We start from the raw sequence: 18,955 nt of genomic DNA, 5'->3' as shown, positions 1-18,955 counted from the left end.
TGGGCGTTGTAGTTCCCGGATCGATTATGTGTTTGTGTCTGAAGGGATCAAAGTTACCAAATGTAATCATGTGACAAACACTTTTTCTGATCATAAGATGGTAATGGTGGATCTGTGTATTGTTGAGTCCCTTGCTTTTGGCAAGGGGCTCTGGAAGCTAAATGTAAGCCTGCTGGAAGAAGAGGAGGTGAGAAGTGGTTTTAAAAACGTGTTTACATTCTGTGTGTCTGAACAGCACCGTTTTAAAAATCTGCTGGAATGGTGGGATTGGGCAAAGGAGAAATTTGCATATTATTTTAAAGGGGTGTGTTTTAAAAGAGCAAAAGCCAAAAGAGATCAAGAGGAAGCAATAATTTCTAAGATGGAAGCGCTTTATAAGTTTAAAAGAGCTGGGATGGAGGTGGATAATGAGATTGCTGATTTGAAGGAGGATTTTAAAAAAACACTAATTGAAAAAGGGAAATCTATTGTCTTTAAAGCAAAAATACAGCACATGGAAGAAGATGAGCAATGTACAAGATATTTTTTTAAGAAATGTTTTAAGCCTAAAGGGGTTTTTAAGTCTGTTTTTACTCCTGCAGGTGAGAAGTCTGGGGAGGAAATGATTAATGGTATTCATTCTTTTTATAAAACCCTTTTTTCGAATGACAGCAGAGCCAGTGATGCAGAAATCAATGATTATTGTAATATTTTGACTGATAATATTCCTGAAGAAAAGGTGTCTTTTCTAAGTGATGGGCTCAAAAAGGATGAAGTGAGGCGTGCTGTGGATGGACTGGCGAAAGGGAAGACACCTGGCTGTGATGGCCTTCCTGTGGAATTTTATGTAGTATTTTGGGACATTTTAGGTGTGGAATTTTATCGGGTGGTGGAATATGTTTTTACTCATGCGGTTCTGTCTGACTCTATGCGTAGAGGGATCGTCACTTTGATACATAAGAAGGGTGATGTGAGAGAAATTAAAAACTGGAGACCAATAACTTTGCTCAATTGTGATTACAAGATTATTTCCAAAATTGTGGCAAGTAGATTGAGTGAAGTAATAATGGACATGGTGGGTGAATACCAAGCATGTGCAGTGCCAGGTAGGAGAATATCGGACAACTTGTTGCTTTTAAGGGACTTAATTTATTACGCTAATTTTAATAAGAACCCCCTTCTTGTACAGTCAGTTGACCTGGAAAAAGCTTTTGATAAAGTTTCACATAGATTTTTGTTTGCTGCACTTAGACACCTTGGGATCCCCACTAAATTATTGAACATTATTAAGTCTTTTTATTGTGGAGTTAGTAGTCAGCTCTTAATTAATGGTCACGTGAGTTCTAGTTTTAATATTCTATCTGGCGTTAGGCAAGGGTGCCCTTTGTCTCCTATTCTTTTTATTTGCGTAGTAGAAGCTCTTTTAAAAAGTGTGCAAGTCGATAAGTGTGTGGATGGTGCCTTTGTCCCTGGAGGAATGGGGGGTCCTGTGAAATCATTAAGTTACATGGATGACATTGCTTTTATTTGTGGTTCGCAAGCTGAGCTTAATAGGATAAATCTTCATGTAAGAATTTTTTGTTGTGTGGCTGGAATGGCTGTAAATTGGAGTAAGTGTCAGTTTTGCAACTTTGGAAGGCAGGTGGATGTTAGTGTGGTGGGAGTAGAAAGAAAAGAAGAGATAGAGGTCCTCGGTGTTATCTTTGAAAAGGATCTTAAAGGGAAGAAGAGTCTGAGGATCCTGGAAAATAAAACAGAACAGAAACTGAATTATTGGAAATTAAGGAACTTGTCTCTGAGAGGGAAGGTACTTATCGTGAAGTCAGTGATCCTTCCATTACTGCTATATACTGCTCTGATATTTCCGCCTGCGAGTTTATGGACTAAGAGAGTTACAAGGAAACTGTTTACCTTTTTTTGGGGGTCAAAGATGGAAAAATTAAGGAGAGGAAAAGTGATGCTTTCTGTGGAAATGGGGGGCTGTGGCTTTCCAAATATGGAAAGGTTTTTAAAGATGCACTATTTGTTGAATATTTATAGACTTTCCCAGAGTAAAAGTAAGGCTGCAGACATGTGCAGGTTTTTGGCAGGATGGCTGTTTCAGAAATGGAGCTGGTGTGAGAAGGATTTGAGGAAGCCGGTCGCGTTTGTGGTTCCGTCTTTTTATGTAGTACTTAAGTCCTTCTATGATCAAATTGGTTTAAGCCCCACAGATAGACCTGATAAAAGAGAGATTGTTAAGAGATTAAAGGAGAGAGAATTTTTATGTGATGTGCCATCCTGCAATACTGCGCAATCAAGGCAAGTCTGGAAGCTGTTTTTTGTTATAGGAATCAGCAATCGGCAAAAGGACGTAACTTGGATGGCATTACAAGGATGTTTGCCAACACGAGCTTTTTTGAATAGAAGAGGGATACGGGTTCAAGAATTTTGTCCAAGGGAGGGATGTAAGGATCCAGAGACAATTCAGCACATTTTTTGGGACTGTCCTTTTGCAAAAAAAGTTTTTACCCTTTTATCCCGTTTTTTTATTGCTCTTGTTGGGTTCCATTGCTTTGATTTTAGAAGGATATTAACAGGTCAAGATTTCAATCACTTGGAAAGGAGACGGATGAGTTGGATTATTTTTGCCATATATAAGGAAGTTTTGTGGGATTCACGGAACCTGGTTATTTTTAAAAAGGTGTGTCTCTCTCCAATGGACTGTAAGAACATTTTTCTTGCCAGGTTGTTTTATGTTTATCTATTAGATAAGAAAAGACTCGGTGAAACAACAGCAGAAACACTTTGGAAGTACTCACAGTGGAATGATTACTGTAGGTAGGATTTTGATTATTTTTTGGTGATCGGGATTGTTTTTTTTGTTTATGGGAGATTTTTCCATATGATGATCAGGAAACTTGTTAATTGAACGAGCAGATGATGCATGCGTTAATGAGAGTTCCAATCTGAGGAAAAAGGTTCTCCCAGGGTGAGGCTCATCCATTGCACTCCGGGTGTGCTGACCCCTGCGATTTCCCCAAATGCGGGAAACTCGACTGCATAATTTGTGGTAGTGGGGGACTGCGTTCGCGCTTTCCCCTGATTTCCTATGGTCAAAGACAGAACACAAAAGATGCTCTGCTGAGCCGAAGCGATGCTTTGGAGAAAAGCTCCAAGCAGCGGGCAGACGTGGCCTTTGGCTCCCCCTTGTGGGGGAAGGATGCCACCTTCCCTGTGTCGCTGCTATGCTTTGTTTATTGTTTCTTGGTTGGTTTGAGGTTGTTGCCTTTGCTCGACACTTTGGCCCTTTTTGACCCCCCCACCCCCGGCTGGTGGGGATTGAGCAAGTCGCTTGCATCTCGTTGACTTGGTGACGACATGGCTTGCTCTGCTTGTCTGCAGGTGCAGGCGGGCATGCTCGCGGGAGGGCACCTGCAGCATCCCCATCTCACAGCCTTGGGGCTGGAGCTGGAGCTGTGAGTGGGCCGCTGGTGCGCAGCTATCTGCGGTTTGGTCCTCCTGCCCTTGAGCCTCCTCCAGCGTGCATCCTCTTGAGCGGAGATGAGTGAGTCATGAGAGGGTGCCGGCAGCTGGAGCTCGAGCTGTCTACAGCATGTTCTCAGGCCAGCGCAGCAACGTGACGCGAGGCTGGGGCGGAGCCGAGGCTCCTATATGCAAATGACTCAGGCTGCTGCTGTGCATCTTGGGCGGCTTTTGACTTGAGCTCGGCCTGCCCTGTGGGGGGTCGGAGTGGGCGTCAGCCGCGTCGGGAGCGACCGGCGCCTCCCACTCGAGGAGCCTCCGTGCGGTCTGTGCCGAACGCCACCCCCCACCCCCTCCCTTTCGGGCACGAGACTCCGCGATGTTGGGGAGCTGCGTCGGAGGGGCGCTCGTCGGGCCGGCGGGCCCCAACTCATACTTACCTGGCAGGGGAGATACCATGATCACTAAGGTGGTTCTCCCAGGGTGAGGCTCATCCATTGCACTCCGGGTGTGCTGACCCCTGCGATTTCCCCAAATGCGGGAAACTCGACTGCATAATTTGTGGTAGTGGGGGACTGCGTTCGCGCTTTCCCCTGATTTCCTATGGTCAAAGACAGAACACAAAAGATGCTCTGCTGAGCCGAAGCGATGCTTTGGAGAAAAGCTCCAAGCAGCGGGCAGACGTGGCCTTTGGCTCCCCCTTGTGGGGGAAGGATGCCACCTTCCCTGTGTCGCTGCTATGCTTTGTTTATTGTTTCTTGGTTGGTTTGAGGTTGTTGCCTTTGCTCGACACTTTGGCCCTTTTTGACCCCCCCACCCCCGGCTGGTGGGGATTGAGCAAGTCGCTTGCATCTCGTTGACTTGGTGACGACATGGCTTGCTCTGCTTGTCTGCAGGTGCAGGCGGGCATGCTCGCGGGAGGGCACCTGCAGCATCCCCATCTCACAGCCTTGGGGCTGGAGCTGGAGCTGTGAGTGGGCCGCTGGTGCGCAGCTATCTGCGGTTTGGTCCTCCTGCCCTTGAGCCTCCTCCAGCGTGCATCCTCTTGAGCGGAGATGAGTGAGTCATGAGAGGGTGCCGGCAGCTGGAGCTCGAGCTGTCTACAGCATGTTCTCAGGCCAGCGCAGCAACGTGACGCGAGGCTGGGGCGGAGCCGAGGCTCCTATATGCAAATGACTCAGGCTGCTGCTGTGCATCTTGGGCGGCTTTTGACTTGAGCTCGGCCTGCCCTGTGGGGGTCGGAGTGGGCGTCAGCCGCGTCGGGAGCGACCGGCGCCTCCCACTCGAGGAGCCTCCGTGCGGTCTGTGCCGAACGCCACCCCCCACCCCCTCCCTTTCGGGCACGAGACTCCGCGATGTTGGGGAGCTGCGTCGGAGGGGCGCTCGTCGGGCCGGCGGGCCCCAACTCATACTTACCTGGCAGGGGAGATACCATGATCACTAAGGTGGTTCTCCCAGGGTGAGGCTCATCCATTGCACTCCGGGTGTGCTGACCCCTGCGATTTCCCCAAATGCGGGAAACTCGACTGCATAATTTGTGGTAGTGGGGGACTGCGTTCGCGCTTTCCCCTGATTTCCTATGGTCAAAGACAGAACACAAAAGATGCTCTGCTGAGCCGAAGCGATGCTTTGGAGAAAAGCTCCAAGCAGCGGGCAGACGTGGCCTTTGGCTCCCCCTTGTGGGGGAAGGATGCCACCTTCCCTGTGTCGCTGCTATGCTTTGTTTATTGTTTCTTGGTTGGTTTGAGGTTGTTGCCTTTGCTCGACACTTTGGCCCTTTTTGACCCCCCCACCCCCGGCTGGTGGGGATTGAGCAAGTCGCTTGCATCTCGTTGACTTGGTGACGACATGGCTTGCTCTGCTTGTCTGCAGGTGCAGGCGGGCATGCTCGCGGGAGGGCACCTGCAGCATCCCCATCTCACAGCCTTGGGGCTGGAGCTGGAGCTGTGAGTGGGCCGCTGGTGCGCAGCTATCTGCGGTTTGGTCCTCCTGCCCTTGAGCCTCCTCCAGCGTGCATCCTCTTGAGCGGAGATGAGTGAGTCATGAGAGGGTGCCGGCAGCTGGAGCTCGAGCTGTCTACAGCATGTTCTCAGGCCAGCGCAGCAACGTGACGCGAGGCTGGGGCGGAGCCGAGGCTCCTATATGCAAATGACTCAGGCTGCTGCTGTGCATCTTGGGCGGCTTTTGACTTGAGCTCGGCCTGCCCTGTGGGGGTCGGAGTGGGCGTCAGCCGCGTCGGGAGCGACCGGCGCCTCCCACTCGAGGAGCCTCCGTGCGGTCTGTGCCGAACGCCACCCCCCACCCCCTCCCTTTCGGGCACGAGACTCCGCGATGTTGGGGAGCTGCGTCGGAGGGGCGCTCGTCGGGCCGGCGGGCCCCAACTCATACTTACCTGGCAGGGGAGATACCATTCTCTCTGGGTGAGTATTGCTTCTCAGCCTTCTGACGGGCAGCAGTGGTGGGAGACTACTTCTGTTTCTTGTTGGTTGGCGGTTGTGATCGGGGTTCCCCTTGTGGGGCCCTGGTGTGCGATAGAGTGGCAACTGTGTTTATCTGCTACGAAAATGGTGGAGAAGGCACGTGGATTAGAGGACTCTGTCCGTCTACAAGTCCTGTCTGGACATGAGGAAGAAATTGGCCTGGACCAAATTTGCATGGATGTCTTGAAGAACATAAGAAGCCTTAAGGTAACAGATGTATTGGCACTGCAGGATTTTCAAAAGCAGGGAATTTATGATATCACGTTTGTTTCCTTGGGTATATGTCAGAAAGTCTACATGGAGCTGGTGCGGATGAAGGAGAAGAAAGAAGTGGAATGCCTGGAGTTTATTGTTGTGGAGCCCCTTTTTCAACAGACTTACAAGTATGTTGTGGTACATATGTATAATCCCAAGGTTCCAGATGATACCGTAACCCATTTTTTGAGAAGATACTGTTATGAAGTCAAATTCCTGGGGAAGATGAAAAATAGGCATAACTATTATAATGGCAAAAGAAGATACTTGGTGAAATTAATTCCTGATGCAACAGCCATTGGGGGGGCTCTGAGCATTCCTGCACAATTTTCAATTGGGGGGGAGAGGGGTTTTTGTTTCTACACTGGACAAATTGAATATTGTAGAAAGTGTCATATGTACGGACATGTGCAGAAAGAATGCCCGGTGCAAGGAATTGTTTGTAAGAATTGTGGGAAGCCCGGCCACATGGTGGATAGTTGCCCTGAGGCAAAGGTGTGTGATTTGTGTGGGTTGGAAGGTCACTTTGCCAGGAAATGTAGATTGTGGACTCAGATTCCTAAGTCCTATGCGGAGGCAACTAGTGGTCACTGGGGAAATAAGAGTGATGGTAAGAGTGGTGAGCATGAAAGCGCTAAGAATGAGAAAAGTGAGTTTGGTGGAAAAGGCAAACCTGAGCATCGTGCTGGTGTGATAGTTTCAAATGCAGCTAAAGAGCAAAGAAGTCAGAAACAAAATGGTGGAAGTAAAGTGAGCCATGCTGGATCTAAGATGGAGGATGGAGGGCGGGGCCAGGAAGGGGGAAAAGATTTTCAGAGCTCTCCTATAGTTGATCTGGGCGAGGCCAAGAATGCAATGGAGACTGTGTCTGAAGGACAGGGCCTTGGTGGTGAATTTGCATATGCTAATGCAGGCGTATGTGTGGACCCTGTAGTGGGGGAGGGAGATGGGGAAGGAATGGAGTTTCAGGAGGAGGAGGAGGAGGAGGATTCAGATCGGACGCTCACTCCTGGGCAGAGGGATGGGGGGACTAGTAGTAGTGATGAAAGTGTTTTTGAGGATGGTGATGATTATGATGATGATGATGGGGAGGATGAGGAAGAGGATGAGGAAATAGCTTCCTCGCTCACTAAAAAGAGTAGAATGGAGGGGTGTTGGTCTGGTGGGCAGGGAGATCCTGTCTCTCCAAGGCCAGGTGTTTCTAACAGGGGCTCGGATCCTGAGTCGCCTGATATATGTAGAAAGGTGGATAGTAGGAATACTCCTTTCTCTGAATCATGATGGAGAATGTATGGTGGAAAATAATTTTTTTTGCCATGATGAGTTTATGTGTTGCTTCCCTGAATGTGCGAGGGATCAGTTCTTCTATCAGGAGAGCAGGTATATTAGATTATATGGAGAGGGTGAATGCTGACATTATATGTCTACAAGAATGTGCAATAAAAGCCTCACCGCATGCAAGTGAATGGAGCAGGGGGCAGTCTTTTTGGTCTCCTTGTACAGACAATAAAAATGAGGGGGTTGGCATACTATTGAAAAATAATAATTTAAAAGTATTACAGTTTAAAATTATCATACCTGGAAGATGTTTGTTTTTGTTATTAGATTTCTTAGGTCACCGGGTAAGGGTTTTTAATATTTATGCCCCTGCGGACAAGAAAGCACGGGTGTCCTTTTTGGAGTCGGTAAAGTGGTTTCTGCCAGGTAGAGATTTTTCTATAATAGCAGGTGATTTTAATTGCATTAGATCTGCAAATGATCGTAAGAGCTCTGCGGAATTCAGGACGGATGTGACTTCCAATATGTTGAATCAAGTGGTGCAGGATTTACGCTACACGGATGTGGGTTTGATGGTTCGGCCGAATGAAAACAAGTTTACATTTGTGGCGGACAGTGGGCGTTGTAGTTCCCGGATCGATTATGTGTTTGTGTCTGAAGGGATCAAAGTTACCAAATGTAATCATGTGACAAACACTTTTTCTGATCATAAGATGGTAACGGTGGATCTGTGTATTGTTGAGTCCCTTGCTTTTGGCAAGGGGCTCTGGAAGCTAAATGTAAGCCTGCTGGAAGAAGAGGAGGTGAGAAGTGGTTTTAAAAACGTGTTTACATTCTGTGTGTCTGAACAGCACCGTTTTAAAAATCTGCTGGAATGGTGGGATTGGGCAAAGGAGAAATTTGCATATTATTTTAAAGGGGTGTGTTTTAAAAGAGCAAAAGCCAAAAGAGATCAAGAGGAAGCAATAATTTCTAAGATGGAAGCGCTTTATAAGTTTAAAAGAGCTGGGATGGAGGTGGATAATGAGATTGCTGATTTGAAGGAGGATTTTAAAAAAACACTAATTGAAAAAGGGAAATCTATTGTCTTTAAAGCAAAAATACAGCACATGGAAGAAGATGAGCAATGTACAAGATATTTTTTTAAGAAATGTTTTAAGCCTAAAGGGGTTTTTAAGTCTGTTTTTACTCCTGCAGGTGAGAAGTCTGGGGAGGAAATGATTAATGGTATTCATTCTTTTTATAAAACCCTTTTTTCGAATGACAGCAGAGCCAGTGATGCAGAAATCAATGATTATTGTAATATTTTGACTGATAATATTCCTGAAGAAAAGGTGTCTTTTCTAAGTGATGGGCTCAAAAAGGATGAAGTGAGGCGTGCTGTGGATGGACTGGCGAAAGGGAAGACACCTGGCTGTGATGGCCTTCCTGTGGAATTTTATGTAGTATTTTGGGACATTTTAGGTGTGGAATTTTATCGGGTGGTGGAATATGTTTTTACTCATGCGGTTCTGTCTGACTCTATGCGTAGAGGGATCGTCACTTTGATACATAAGAAGGGTGATGTGAGAGAAATTAAAAACTGGAGACCAATAACTTTGCTCAATTGTGATTACAAGATTATTTCCAAAATTGTGGCAAGTAGATTGAGTGAAGTAATAATGGACATGGTGGGTGAATACCAAGCATGTGCAGTGCCAGGTAGGAGAATATCGGACAACTTGTTGCTTTTAAGGGACTTAATTTATTACGCTAATTTTAATAAGAACCCCCTTCTTGTACAGTCAGTTGACCTGGAAAAAGCTTTTGATAAAGTTTCACATAGATTTTTGTTTGCTGCACTTAGACACCTTGGGATCCCCACTAAATTATTGAACATTATTAAGTCTTTTTATTGTGGAGTTAGTAGTCAGCTCTTAATTAATGGTCACGTGAGTTCTAGTTTTAATATTCTATCTGGCGTTAGGCAAGGGTGCCCTTTGTCTCCTATTCTTTTTATTTGCGTAGTAGAAGCTCTTTTAAAAAGTGTGCAAGTCGATAAGTGTGTGGATGGTGCCTTTGTCCCTGGAGGAATGGGGGGTCCTGTGAAATCATTAAGTTACATGGATGACATTGCTTTTATTTGTGGTTCGCAAGCTGAGCTTAATAGGATAAATCTTCATGTAAGAATTTTTTGTTGTGTGGCTGGAATGGCTGTAAATTGGAGTAAGTGTCAGTTTTGCAACTTTGGAAGGCAGGTGGATGTTAGTGTGGTGGGAGTAGAAAGAAAAGAAGAGATAGAGGTCCTCGGTGTTATCTTTGAAAAGGAACTTAAAGGGAAGAAGAGTCTGAGGATCCTGGAAAATAAAACAGAACAGAAACTGAATTATTGGAAATTAAGGAACTTGTCTCTGAGAGGGAAGGTACTTATCGTGAAGTCAGTGATCCTTCCATTACTGCTATATACTGCTCTGATATTTCCGCCTGCGAGTTTATGGACTAAGAGAGTTACAAGGAAACTGTTTACCTTTTTTTGGGGGTCAAAGATGGAAAAATTAAGGAGAGAAAAAGTGATGCTTTCTGTGGAAATGGGGGGCTGTGGCTTTCCAAATATGGAAAGGTTTTTAAAGATGCACTATTTGTTGAATATTTATAGACTTTCCCAGAGTAAAAGTAAGGCTGCAGACATGTGCAGGTTTTTGGCAGGATGGCTGTTTCAGAAATGGAGCTGGTGTGAGAAGGATTTGAGGAAGCCGGTCGCGTTTGTGGTTCCGTCTTTTTATGTAGTACTTAAGTCCTTCTATGATCAAATTGGTTTAAGCCCCACAGATAGACCTGATAAAAGAGAGATTGTTAAGAGATTAAAGGAGAGAGAATTTTTATGTGATGTGCCATCCTGCAATACTGCGCAATCAAGGCAAGTCTGGAAGCTGTTTTTTGTTATAGGAATCAGCAATCGGCAAAAGGACGTAACTTGGATGGCATTACAAGGATGTTTGCCAACACGAGCTTTTTTGAATAGAAGAGGGATACGGGTTCAAGAATTTTGTCCAAGGGAGGGATGTAAGGATCCAGAGACAATTCAGCACATTTTTTGGGACTGTCCTTTTGCAAAAAAAGTTTTTACCCTTTTATCCCGGTTTTTTATTGCTCTTGTTGGGTTCCATTGCTTTGATTTTAGAAGGATATTAACAGGTCAAGATTTCAATCACTTGGAAAGGAGACGGATGAGTTGGATTATTTTTGCCATATATAAGGAAGTTTTGTGGGATTCACGGAACCTGGTTATTTTTAAAAAGGTGTGTCTCTCTCCAATGGACTGTAAGAACATTTTTCTTGCCAGGTTGTTTTATGTTTATCTTTTAGATAAGAAAAGACTCGGTGAAACAACAGCAGAAACACTTTGGAAGTACTCACAGTGGAATGATTACTGTAGGTAGGATTTTGATTATTTTTTGGTGATCGGGATTGTTTTTTTTGTTTATGGGAGATTTTTCCATATGATGATCAGGAAACTTGTTAACTGAACGAGCAGATGATGCATGCGTTAATGAGAGTTCCAATCTGAGGAAAAAGGTTCTCCCAGGGTGAGGCTCATCCATTGCACTCCGGGTGTGCTGACCCCTGCGATTTCCCCAAATGCGGGAAACTCGACTGCATAATTTGTGGTAGTGGGGGACTGCGTTCGCGCTTTCCCCTGATTTCCTATGGTCAAAGACAGAACACAAAAGATGCTCTGCTGAGCCGAAGCGATGCTTTGGAGAAAAGCTCCAAGCAGCGGGCAGACGTGGCCTTTGGCTCCCCCTTGTGGGGGAAGGATGCCACCTTCCCTGTGTCGCTGCTATGCTTTGTTTATTGTTTCTTGGTTGGTTTGAGGTTGTTGGCTTTGCTCGACACTTTGGCCCTTTTTGACCCCCCCACCCCCGGCTGGTGGGGATTGAGCAAGTCGCTTGCATCTCGTTGACTTGGTGACGACATGGCTTGCTCTGCTTGTCTGCAGGTGCAGGCGGGCATGCTCGCGGGAGGGCACCTGCAGCATCCCCATCTCACAGCCTTGGGGCTGGAGCTGGAGCTGTGAGTGGGCCGCTGGTGCGCAGCTATCTGCGGTTTGCTCCTCCTGCCCTTGAGCCTCCTCCAGCGTGCATCCTCTTGAGCGGAGATGAGTGAGTCATGAGAGGGTGCCGGCAGCTGGAGCTCGAGCTGTCTACAGCATGTTCTCAGGCCAGCGCAGCAACGTGACGCGAGGCTGGGGCGGAGCCGAGGCTCCTATATGCAAATGACTCAGGCTGCTGCTGTGCATCTTGGGCGGCTTTTGACTTGAGCTCGGCCTGCCCTGTGGGGGGTCGGAGTGGGCGTCAGCCGCGTCGGGAGCGACCGGCGCCTCCCATTTGAGGAGCCTCCGTGCGGTCTGTGCCGAACGCCACCCCCCACCCCCTCCCTTTCGGGCACGAGACTCCGCGATGTTGGGGAGCTGCGTCGGAGGGGCGCTCGTCGGGCCGGCGGGCCCCAACTCATACTTACCTGGCAGGGGAGATACCATGATCACTAAGGTGGTTCTCCCAGGGTGAGGCTCATCCATTGCACTCCGGGTGTGCTGACCCCTGCGATTTCCCCAAATGCGGGAAACTCGACTGCATAATTTGTGGTAGTGGGGGACTGCGTTCGCGCTTTCCCCTGATTTCCTATGGTCAAAGACAGAACACAAAAGATGCTCTGCTGAGCCGAAGCGATGCTTTGGAGAAAAGCTCCAAGCAGCGGGCAGACGTGGCCTTTGGCTCCCCCTTGTGGGGGAAGGATGCCACCTTCCCTGTGTCGCTGCTATGCTTTGTTTATTGTTTCTTGGTTGGTTTGAGGTTGTTGCCTTTGCTCGACACTTTGGCCCTTTTTGACCCCCCCACCCCCGGCTGGTGGGGATTGAGCAAGTCGCTTGCATCTCGTTGACTTGGTGACGACATGGCTTGCTCTGCTTGTCTGCAGGTGCAGGCGGGCATGCTCGCGGGAGGGCACCTGCAGCATCCCCATCTCACAGCCTTGGGGCTGGAGCTGGAGCTGTGAGTGGGCCGCTGGTGCGCAGCTATCTGCGGTTTGCTCCTCCTGCCCTTGAGCCTCCTCCAGCGTGCATCCTCTTGAGCGGAGATGAGTGAGTCATGAGAGGGTGCCGGCAGCTGGAGCTCGAGCTGTCTACAGCATGTTCTCAGGCCAGCGCAGCAACGTGACGCGAGGCTGGGGCGGAGCCGAGGCTCCTATATGCAAATGACTCAGGCTGCTGCTGTGCATCTTGGGCGGCTTTTGACTTGAGCTCGGCCTGCCCTGTGGGGGGTCGGAGTGGGCGTCAGCCGCGTCGGGAGCGACCGGCGCCTCCCACTCGAGGAGCCTCCGTGCGGTCTGTGCCGAACGCCACCCCCCACCCCCTCCCTTTCGGGCACGAGACTCCGCGATGTTGGGGAGCTGCGTCGGAGGGGCGCTCGTCGGGCCGGCGGGCCCCAACTCATACTTACCTGGCAGGGGAGATACCATGATCACTAAGGTGGTTCTCCCAGGGTGAGGCTCATCCATTGCACTCCGGGTGTGCTGACCCCTGCGATTTCCCCAAATGCGGGAAACTCGACTGCATAATTTGTGGTAGTGGGGGACTGCGTTCGCGCTTTCCCCTGATTTCCTATGGTCAAAGACAGAACACAAAAGATGCTCTGCTGAGCCGAAGCGATGCTTTGGAGAAAAGCTCCAAGCAGCGGGCAGACGTGGCCTTTGGCTCCCCCTTGTGGGGGAAGGATGCCACCTTCCCTGTGTCGCTGCTATGCTTTGTTTATTGTTTCTTGGTTGGTTTGAGGTTGTTGGCTTTGCTCGACACTTTGGCCCTTTTTGACCCCCCCACCCCCGGCTGGTGGGGATTGAGCAAGTCGCTTGCATCTCGTTGACTTGGTGACGACATGGCTTGCTCTGCTTGTCTGCAGGTGCAGGCGGGCATGCTCGCGGGAGGGCACCTGCAGCATCCCCATCTCACAGCCTTGGGGCTGGAGCTGGAGCTGTGAGTGGGCCGCTGGTGCGCAGCTATCTGCGGTTTGCTCCTCCTGCCCTTGAGCCTCCTCCAGCGTGCATCCTCTTGAGCGGAGATGAGTGAGTCATGAGAGGGTGCCGGCAGCTGGAGCTCGAGCTGTCTACAGCATGTTCTCAGGCCAGCGCAGCAACGTGACGCGAGGCTGGGGCGGAGCCGAGGCTCCTATATGCAAATGACTCAGGCTGCTGCTGTGCATCTTGGGCGGCTTTTGACTTGAGCTCGGCCTGCCCTGTGGGGGGTCGGAGTGGGCGTCAGCCGCGTCGGGAGCGACCGGCGCCTCCCACTCGAGGAGCCTCCGTGCGGTCTGTGCCGAACGCCACCCCCCACCCCCTCCCTTTCGGGCACGAGACTCCGCGATGTTGGGGAGCTGCGTCGGAGGGGCGCTCGTCGGGCCGGCGGGCCCCAACTCATACTTACCTGGCAGGGGAGATACCATGATCACTAAGGTGGTTCTCCCAGGGTGAGGCTCATCCATTGCACTCCGGGTGTGCTGACCCCTGCGATTTCCCCAAATGCGGGAAACTCGACTGCATAATTTGTGGTAGTGGGGGACTGCGTTCGCGCTTTCCCCTGATTTCCTATGGTCAAAGACAGAACACAAAAGATGCTCTGCTGAGCCGAAGCGATGCTTTGGAGAAAAGCTCCAAGCAGCGGGCAGACGTGGCCTTTGGCTCCCCCTTGTGGGGGAAGGATGCCACCTTCCCTGTGTCGCTGCTATGCTTTGTTTATTGTTTCTTGGTTGGTTTGAGGTTGTTGCCTTTGCTCGACACTTTGGCCCTTTTTGACCCCCCCACCCCCGGCTGGTGGGGATTGAGCAAGTCGCTTGCATCTCGTTGACTTGGTGACGACATGGCTTGCTCTGCTTGTCTGCAGGTGCAGGCGGGCATGCTCGCGGGAGGGCACCTGCAGCATCCCCATCTCACAGCCTTGGGGCTGGAGCTGGAGCTGTGAGTGGGCCGCTGGTGCGCAGCTATCTGCGGTTTGCTCCTCCTGCCCTTGAGCCTCCTCCAGCGTGCATCCTCTTGAGCGGAGATGAGTGAGTCATGAGAGGGTGCCGGCAGCTGGAGCTCGAGCTGTCTACAGCATGTTCTCAGGCCAGCGCAGCAACGTGACGCGAGGCTGGGGCGGAGCCGAGGCTCCTATATGCAAATGACTCAGGCTGCTGCTGTGCATCTTGGGCGGCTTTTGACTTGAGCTCGGCCTGCCCTGTGGGGGGTCGGAGTGGGCGTCAGCCGCGTCGGGAGCGACCGGCGCCTCCCACTCGAGGAGCCTCCGTGCGGTCTGTGCCGAACGCCACCCCCCACCCCCTCCCTTTCGGGCACGAGACTCCGCGATGTTGGGGAGCTGCGTCGGAGGGGCGCTCGTCGGGCCGGCGGGCCCCAACTCATACTTACCTGGCAGGGGAGATACCATGATCACTAAGGTGGTTCTCCCAGGGTGAGGCTCATCCATTGCACTCCGGGTGTGCTGACCCCTGCGATTTCCCCAAATGCGGGAAACTCGACTGCATAATTTGTGGTAGTGGGGGACTGCGTTCGCGCTTTCCCCTGATTTCCTATGGTCAAAGACAGAACACAAAAGATGCTCTGCTGAGCCGAAGCGATGCTTTGGAGAAAAGCTCCAAGCAGCGGGCAGACGTGGCCTTTGGCTCCCCCTTGTGGGGGAAGGATGCCACCTTCCCTGTGTCGCTGCTATGCTTTGTTTATTGTTTCTTGGTTGGTTTGAGGTTGTTGGCTTTGCTCGACACTTTGGCCCTTTTTGACCCCCCCACCCCCGGCTGGTGGGGATTGAGCAAGTCGCTTGCATCTCGTTGACTTGGTGACGACATGGCTTGCTCTGCTTGTCTGCAGGTGCAGGCGGGCATGCTCGCGGGAGGGCACCTGCAGCATCCCCATCTCACAGCCTTGGGGCTGGAGCTGGAGCTGTGAGTGGGCCGCTGGTGCGCAGCTATCTGCGGTTTGCTCCTCCTGCCCTTGAGCCTCCTCCAGCGTGCATCCTCTTGAGCGGAGATGAGTGAGTCATGAGAGGGTGCCGGCAGCTGGAGCTCGAGCTGTCTACAGCATGTTCTCAGGCCAGCGCAGCAACGTGACGCGAGGCTGGGGCGGAGCCGAGGCTCCTATATGCAAATGACTCAGGCTGCTGCTGTGCATCTTGGGCGGCTTTTGACTTGAGCTCGGCCTGCCCTGTGGGGGGTCGGAGTGGGCGTCAGCCGCGTCGGGAGCGACCGGCGCCTCCCACTCGAGGAGCCTCCGTGCGGTCTGTGCCGAACGCCACCCCCCACCCCCTCCCTTTCGGGCACGAGACTCCGCGATGTTGGGGAGCTGCGTCGGAGGGGCGCTCGTCGGGCCGGCGGGCCCCAACTCATACTTACCTGGCAGGGGAGATACCATGATCACTAAGGTGGTTCTCCCAGGGTGAGGCTCATCCATTGCACTCCGGGTGTGCTGACCCCTGCGATTTCCCCAAATGCGGGAAACTCGACTGCATAATTTGTGGTAGTGGGGGACTGCGTTCGCGCTTTCCCCTGATTTCCTATGGTCAAAGACAGAACACAAAAGATGCTCTGCTGAGCCGAAGCGATGCTTTGGAGAAAAGCTCCAAGCAGCGGGCAGACGTGGCCTTTGGCTCCCCCTTGTGGGGGAAGGATGCCACCTTCCCTGTGTCGCTGCTATGCTTTGTTTATTGTTTCTTGGTTGGTTTGAGGTTGTTGGCTTTGCTCGACACTTTGGCCCTTTTTGACCCCCCCACCCCCGGCTGGTGGGGATTGAGCAAGTCGCTTGCATCTCGTTGACTTGGTGACGACATGGCTTGCTCTGCTTGTCTGCAGGTGCAGGCGGGCATGCTCGCGGGAGGGCACCTGCAGCATCCCCATCTCACAGCCTTGGGGCTGGAGCTGGAGCTGTGAGTGGGCCGCTGGTGCGCAGCTATCTGCGGTTTGCTCCTCCTGCCCTTGAGCCTCCTCCAGCGTGCATCCTCTTGAGCGGAGATGAGTGAGTCATGAGAGGGTGCCGGCAGCTGGAGCTCGAGCTGTCTACAGCATGTTCTCAGGCCAGCGCAGCAACGTGACGCGAGGCTGGGGCGGAGCCGAGGCTCCTATATGCAAATGACTCAGGCTGCTGCTGTGCATCTTGGGCGGCTTTTGACTTGAGCTCGGCCTGCCCTGTGGGGGGTCGGAGTGGGCGTCAGCCGCGTCGGGAGCGACCGGCGCCTCCCACTCGAGGAGCCTCCGTGCGGTCTGTGCCGAACGCCACCCCCCACCCCCTCCCTTTCGGGCACGAGACTCCGCGATGTTGGGGAGCTGCGTCGGAGGGGCGCTCGTCGGGCCGGCGGGCCCCAACTCATACTTACCTGGCAGGGGAGATACCATGATCACTAAGGTGGTTCTCCCAGGGTGAGGCTCATCCATTGCACTCCGGGTGTGCTGACCCCTGCGATTTCCCCAAATGCGGGAAACTCGACTGCATAATTTGTGGTAGTGGGGGACTGCGTTCGCGCTTTCCCCTGATTTCCTATGGTCAAAGACAGAACACAAAAGATGCTCTGCTGAGCCGAAGCGATGCTTTGGAGAAAAGCTCCAAGCAGCGGGCAGACGTGGCCTTTGGCTCCCCCTTGTGGGGGAAGGATGCCACCTTCCCTGTGTCGCTGCTATGCTTTGTTTATTGTTTCTTGGTTGGTTTGAGGTTGTTGGCTTTGCTCGACACTTTGGCCCTTTTTGACCCCCCCACCCCCGGCTGGTGGGGATTGAGCAAGTCGCTTGCATCTCGTTGACTTGGTGACGACATGGCTTGCTCTGCTTGTCTGCAGGTGCAGGCGGGCATGCTCGCGGGAGGGCACCTGCAGCATCCCCATCTCACAGCCTTGGGGCTGGAGCTGGAGCTGTGAGTGGGCCGCTGGTGCGCAGCTATCTGCGGTTTGCTCCTCCTGCCCTTGAGCCTCCTCCAGCGTGCATCCTCTTGAGCGGAGATGAGTGAGTCATGAGAGGGTGCCGGCAGCTGGAGCTCGAGCTGTCTACAGCATGTTCTCAGGCCAGCGCAGCAACGTGACGCGAGGCTGGGGCGGAGCCGAGGCTCCTATATGCAAATGACTCAGGCTGCTGCTGTGCATCTTGGGCGGCTTTTGACTTGAGCTCGGCCTGCCCTGTGGGGGGTCGGAGTGGGCGTCAGCCGCGTCGGGAGCGACCGGCGCCTCCCACTCGAGGAGCCTCCGTGCGGTCTGTGCCGAACGCCACCCCCCACCCCCTCCCTTTCGGGCACGAGACTCCGCGATGTTGGGGAGCTGCGTCGGAGGGGCGCTCGTCGGGCCGGCGGGCCCCAACTCATACTTACCTGGCAGGGGAGATACCATGATCACTAAGGTGGTTCTCCCAGGGTGAGGCTCATCCATTGCACTCCGGGTGTGCTGACCCCTGCGATTTCCCCAAATGCGGGAAACTCGACTGCATAATTTGTGGTAGTGGGGGACTGCGTTCGCGCTTTCCCCTGATTTCCTATGGTCAAAGACAGAACACAAAAGATGCTCTGCTGAGCCGAAGCGATGCTTTGGAGAAAAGCTCCAAGCAGCGGGCAGACGTGGCCTTTGGCTCCCCCTTGTGGGGGAAGGATGCCACCTTCCCTGTGTCGCTGCTATGCTTTGTTTATTGTTTCTTGGTTGGTTTGAGGTTGTTGGCTTTGCTCGACACTTTGGCCCTTTTTGACCCCCCCACCCCCGGCTGGTGGGGATTGAGCAAGTCGCTTGCATCTCGTTGACTTGGTGACGACATGGCTTGCTCTGCTTGTCTGCAGGTGCAGGCGGGCATGCTCGCGGGAGGGCACCTGCAGCATCCCCATCTCACAGCCTTGGGGCTGGAGCTGGAGCTGTGAGTGGGCCGCTGGTGCGCAGCTATCTGCGGTTTGCTCCTCCTGCCCTTGAGCCTCCTCCAGCGTGCATCCTCTTGAGCGGAGATGAGTGAGTCATGAGAGGGTGCCGGCAGCTGGAGCTCGAGCTGTCTACAGCATGTTCTCAGGCCAGCGCAGCAACGTGACGCGAGGCTGGGGCGGAGCCGAGGCTCCTATATGCAAATGACTCAGGCTGCTGCTGTGCATCTTGGGCGGCTTTTGACTTGAGCTCGGCCTGCCCTGTGGGGGGTCGGAGTGGGCGTCAGCCGCGTCGGGAGCGACCGGCGCCTCCCACTCGAGGAGCCTCCGTGCGGTCTGTGCCGAACGCCACCCCCCACCCCCTCCCTTTCGGGCACGAGACTCCGCGATGTTGGGGAGCTGCGTCGGAGGGGCGCTCGTCGGGCCGGCGGGCCCCAACTCATACTTACCTGGCAGGGGAGATATCATGATCACTAAGGTGGTTCTCCCAGGGTGAGGCTCATCCATTGCACTCCGGGTGTGCTGACCCCTGCGATTTCCCCAAATGCGGGAAACTCGACTGCATAATTTGTGGTAGTGGGGGACTGCGTTCGCGCTTTCCCCTGATT

At 52.2% G+C, this 18,955-nt stretch overlaps 10 non-coding genes and 2 pseudogenes across 10 annotated transcripts; all 12 read left to right on the top strand.

The window, feature by feature from the left end:
- Positions 1-2,883: 2,883 nt before the first annotated feature.
- LOC138660418 (U1 spliceosomal RNA) lies at positions 2,884-3,063 on the top strand (annotated as a pseudogene).
- Positions 3,064-3,876: 813 nt separating this feature from the next.
- On the top strand, positions 3,877-4,040 carry LOC138660224 (U1 spliceosomal RNA). The gene has a single exon (XR_011317696.1). It is a non-coding gene; the product is annotated as a U1 spliceosomal RNA (small nuclear RNA).
- An 812-nt stretch (positions 4,041-4,852) lies between these two features.
- Positions 4,853-5,016, top strand: LOC138660223 (U1 spliceosomal RNA). The gene has a single exon (XR_011317695.1). It is a non-coding gene; the product is annotated as a U1 spliceosomal RNA (small nuclear RNA).
- Positions 5,017-10,956: 5,940 nt separating this feature from the next.
- Positions 10,957-11,136, top strand: LOC138660396 (U1 spliceosomal RNA; annotated as a pseudogene).
- Positions 11,137-11,949: 813 nt separating this feature from the next.
- LOC138660222 (U1 spliceosomal RNA) lies at positions 11,950-12,113 on the top strand. The gene has a single exon (XR_011317694.1). It is a non-coding gene; the product is annotated as a U1 spliceosomal RNA (small nuclear RNA).
- An 813-nt stretch (positions 12,114-12,926) lies between these two features.
- On the top strand, positions 12,927-13,090 carry LOC138660221 (U1 spliceosomal RNA). The gene has a single exon (XR_011317693.1). It is a non-coding gene; the product is annotated as a U1 spliceosomal RNA (small nuclear RNA).
- Positions 13,091-13,903: 813 nt separating this feature from the next.
- On the top strand, positions 13,904-14,067 carry LOC138660220 (U1 spliceosomal RNA). The gene has a single exon (XR_011317692.1). It is a non-coding gene; the product is annotated as a U1 spliceosomal RNA (small nuclear RNA).
- An 813-nt stretch (positions 14,068-14,880) lies between these two features.
- LOC138660219 (U1 spliceosomal RNA) lies at positions 14,881-15,044 on the top strand. Its single transcript, XR_011317691.1, has one exon. It is a non-coding gene; the product is annotated as a U1 spliceosomal RNA (small nuclear RNA).
- Positions 15,045-15,857: 813 nt separating this feature from the next.
- Positions 15,858-16,021, top strand: LOC138660218 (U1 spliceosomal RNA). Its single transcript, XR_011317690.1, has one exon. It is a non-coding gene; the product is annotated as a U1 spliceosomal RNA (small nuclear RNA).
- An 813-nt stretch (positions 16,022-16,834) lies between these two features.
- LOC138660217 (U1 spliceosomal RNA) lies at positions 16,835-16,998 on the top strand. Its single transcript, XR_011317689.1, has one exon. It is a non-coding gene; the product is annotated as a U1 spliceosomal RNA (small nuclear RNA).
- An 813-nt stretch (positions 16,999-17,811) lies between these two features.
- On the top strand, positions 17,812-17,975 carry LOC138660215 (U1 spliceosomal RNA). The gene has a single exon (XR_011317688.1). It is a non-coding gene; the product is annotated as a U1 spliceosomal RNA (small nuclear RNA).
- Positions 17,976-18,788: 813 nt separating this feature from the next.
- LOC138660332 (U1 spliceosomal RNA) lies at positions 18,789-18,952 on the top strand. Its single transcript, XR_011317788.1, has one exon. It is a non-coding gene; the product is annotated as a U1 spliceosomal RNA (small nuclear RNA).
- Positions 18,953-18,955: the final 3 nt, after the last annotated feature.

The sequence above is a fragment of the Ranitomeya imitator genome, chromosome 1 (assembly GCF_032444005.1).
Source record: "Ranitomeya imitator isolate aRanImi1 chromosome 1, aRanImi1.pri, whole genome shotgun sequence".
Lineage (NCBI taxonomy): Eukaryota > Metazoa > Chordata > Amphibia > Anura > Dendrobatidae > Ranitomeya > Ranitomeya imitator.
The sequence above is the reverse complement of the archived record's forward strand: the minus strand, read 5'-3'. Positions and strand labels throughout refer to the sequence as shown.